The sequence below is a fragment of the Arachis stenosperma genome, chromosome 6 (genome assembly GCF_014773155.1).
Source record: "Arachis stenosperma cultivar V10309 chromosome 6, arast.V10309.gnm1.PFL2, whole genome shotgun sequence".
Taxonomy (NCBI): domain Eukaryota; kingdom Viridiplantae; phylum Streptophyta; class Magnoliopsida; order Fabales; family Fabaceae; genus Arachis; species Arachis stenosperma.
Window position 1 is genome coordinate 24,643,157 of NC_080382.1, and position 4,040 is coordinate 24,647,196.

The 4,040-nt window shown below is 34.4% G+C and overlaps 1 non-coding gene across 1 annotated transcript; it reads left to right on the top strand.

Moving 5' to 3' along the window:
- Positions 1-794: 794 nt before the first annotated feature.
- LOC130937814 (small nucleolar RNA R71) lies at positions 795-898 on the top strand. Its single transcript, XR_009069012.1, has one exon. It is a non-coding gene; the product is annotated as a small nucleolar RNA R71 (small nucleolar RNA).
- The last annotated feature ends 3,142 nt before the right edge of the window (positions 899-4,040 follow it).

Consider the following 4,040-nt stretch of genomic DNA (forward strand, 5'->3'; position numbering starts at 1 on the left):
TCGTCCTCCTCCTCCCTTGTGCATTCGGCCTATTGATTATATCAATGGCCTTGCACTCTCCTTTTGGATTCTCTTCTGTATTGCTTGGGAGAATACTGGGAGGAGTTTTAATGACTTTCTTACTTAGCTGGCCCACTTGTGCCTCCAGATTTCTGATGGATGATCTTGTTTCACTCATAAAACTGAAAGTGGCCTTTGACAGATCAGAGACTAGATTGGCTAAATTAGAAGTGTTTTGTTCAGAATTCTCTGTCTGTTGCTGAGAAGATGATGGAAAAGGCTTGCTATTGCTCAGCCTATTGCGTCCACCATTGTTAAAGCCTTGTTGAGGCTTTTGTTGATCCTTCTATGAGAAATTTGGATGATTTCTCCATGATGAATTATAGGTGTTTCCATAAGGTTCACCCATGTAATTGACCTCTGCCATTGCAGGGTTCTCAGGATCATAAGCTTCTTCAGAAGCTGCCTCTTTAGTACTGTTGGATGCATTTTGCCATCCATTCAGATTTTGAGAGATCATGTTGACTTGCTGAGTCAACACTTTGTTCTGAGCCAATATGGCATTCAGAGCATCAATCTCAAGAACTCCCTTCCTCTGAGGTGTCCCATTATTCATGGAATTCCTCTCAGAAGTGTACATGAACTGGTTATTTGCAACCATGTCAATGAGTTCTTGAGCCTCTTCAGGCATTTTCTTTAGGTGAATAGATCAACCTACAGAATGGTCCAATGACATTTTCGAAAACTCAGATAGACCATAATAGAATATATCTAATATGGTCCATTCTGAAAATATGTCAGATGGACACCTTTTGGTCAACTGCTTGTATCTTTCCCAAGCTTCATAGAGGGATTCACCATCTTTTTGTTTGAAGGTCTGAACATCCACTCTAAGCTTGCTCAGCTTTTGAGGAGGAAAGAATTTATCCAAGAAGGCTGTGACCAGCTTATCCCAAGAGTCCAGGCTATCCTTAGGTTGTGAATCCAACCATATTCTAGCTCTGTCTCTTACAGCAAAAGGGAAAAGCATGAGTCTGTAGACTTCAGGATCAACTACATTCGTCTTAACAGTCTCACAAATCTGCAAGAACTCAGTTAAAAACTGATAAGGATCTTCAGATGGAAGTCCATAAAACTTGCAGTTCTGTTGCATTAAAGCAACTAGTTGAGGCTTAAGCTCAAAATTATTGGCTCCAATGGCAGGAATAGAGATGCTTCTTCCATCAAATTTGGACGTTGGCTTTGTGAAGTCACCAAGCATTCTCCTTGCATTATTATTATTTTCGGCTGCCATCTCCTTCTCTTGCTCTAATATTTCTGAAAGGTTACCTTTAGATTGTTGTAACTTAGCTTCTCTTAATTTTCTCTTCAGAGTCCTTTCAGGTTCTGGATCAATTTTAACAAGAGTGTTTTTTTCCTTGTTCCTGCTCATATGAAAGAGAAGAAAGCAAGAAAAGAATGAGGAATCCTCTATGTCACAGTATAGAGATTCCTTTATGTTAGTAGAAGAAGAAAGGGGGGAAGAGTGAAAAAGAATGAATAGTCTGTATAAAGAGTAGGGATAGGGGAGGTGATAAGAGATGAAGAGAAGTGTTAGTAAATAAATAAAATAAATAGAAAGAGATGAGGGGGAGAGAAATTCGAAAATAATAATTTTTTTTTAAAAAAATGTGTTAGTAATTTCGAAAATAAAAGATAAGATAGAATTAAAATTAAAACAATTAATTGATTAAAAAGAATTTTTGAAAAAGGGGTGAGATATTTTCGAAAATTAGAGAGGGAGAAGTAGTTAGGTGATTTTGAAAAAGATAAGAAACAAACACAAAGTCAAATAGTTAGTTGAAAAAGATATTAAAATCAAATTTAAAAAGATAAGAAGATAAGAAGTTAGATAAGATATTTTAAAATCAAATTTTTGAAAAAGATAAAATTTTAAAAAAAGATATGATAAAAAGATAAGATAAGAAGATAAGATAAGATATGTTTGAAAAATATTTAATTTTTAAAATTACTTAACTAACAAGAAACTAAAAGATAAAATTCTAGAATTTAAAGATTAAACCTTTCCTAACAAGAAAGTAACAAACTTCAAATTTTTGAATCAATCACATTACTTGTTAGCTAATTTTCAAAAATTAGATATAAAGATAAGAAAAAGATTTTGAAAATATTTTGAAAAAGATTTTTTTTTTGAAAATTTTCGAAAAACAAAGATAAAATTGAAAAGATATGATTTTTGAAAAAGATTTTGAAAAGATAAGATTTTTAAATTTTTGAAAATTTGACTTGACTTGTAAGAAATAACTAATTTTAAAATTTTTTGACTAAGTCAACTCAAATTTTTGAAAATTATGAGAAAAATAAGGAAAATATATTTTTTGATTTTTTGAATTTTTAATTATGAGAGAGAAAAACACAAACATGGCCCAAAACATAAAAATTTTGGATCAAACACATAATGCATGCAAGAACACTATGAATGTCAAGATGAACACCAAGAACACTTTGAAGATTATGATGAACATCAAGAACATATTTTTGAAAAAAAAATTTTGATGCAAAGAAAACATGCAAAACACCAAACTTAGAAATCTTTAATGCATGGACTCTAACAAACGAAAAATGCATATGAAAAACAACAAACAACACAAAGCAAGAAAACATCAAGATCAAACAAGAAGACTTGTCAAGAACAACTTGAAGATCATGAAGAACACTATGAATGCATGAAATTTTCGAAAAAATAATGCATAAATTTTAAAAACATGCAATGGACACCAAACTTAAAAATTGACTCAAGACTCAAACAAGGAACATAAAATATTTTTGATTTTTATGATTTTATTATTTTTTTGGATTTTTATTAATTTTTTCGAAAATAAAGTTTGGAAAAACGAAAAATAAAAGAAAAATTTTGAAAAAGATTTTTGAAAAGAAAATTACCTAATCTGAGCAACAAGATGAACCGTCAGTTGTCCATACTCGAACAATCCCCGGCAACGGCGCCAAAAACTTGGTGGACGAAATTGTGATCCTTAAAGTTGTACTCCTTGTACTTGTATGGAATTTAAAAATTGGCTCTATTGTAATTTATGATCACAACTCCATTCAACTTAACCAGCAAGTGTACTGGGTCATCCAAGTAATACCTTACGTGAGTAAGGGTCGATCCCACAGAGATTGTTGGTATGAAGCAAGCTATGGTCACCTTGTAAATCCCAGTTAAGTGGACTCATAAAGTCAAATGTGATTAGATTGGATAAATAAAGATAAATAAAAAGGGATAGAAATACTTATGTAAATCAATAGTGGGAATTTCAGATAGGCGTGTGGAGATGCTGTGCTCCTCTTGTATTTCTACTTTCTTATTACATTCATCCAATCTTTCTTACTCCTTTCCATGGTAAGCTGTATGTAGGGCATCACCGTCGTCAATGGTTACTTTTCATCCTCTCGGGAAAATGGTCCTATGCGCTGTCACTGCATGGCTAATCGTCTGGAGGCATCACCCTTGCCGATGGCTACATCCCATCCTCTCAGTGAAAATGGTCCAAATGCTCTGTCACAGCACGGCTACTCATCTGTCGGTTCTCAATCAGGTTGGAATAGAATCCCTTGATTCTTTTGCGTCTGTCACTAACGCCCAGCCTTCAGGAGTTTGAAGCTCGTCACAGTCATTCAATACCGGAATCCTACTCGGAATACCACAGACAAGGTTAGACTTTCCGGATCCCCATGAATGCCGCCATCCATCTAGCTTATACCACGAAGATTCTGTTGGGGAATCTAAGAGATATGCGCCCGGCCTAAAGTAGAACGGAAGTGGTTGTCAGTCACGCGCGTTCATAGGTGAGAATGATGATGAGTGTCACGGATCATCACATTCATCAAGTTGAAGTGCAACGTATATCTTGGAATAAGAATAAAAGAGAATTGAATAGAAAGTAATGGTAATTGTATTGAAATTCGAGGTACAGCAGAGCTCCACACCCTTAATCTATGGTGTGCAGAAACTCCACCGTTGAAAATACATAAGTGAA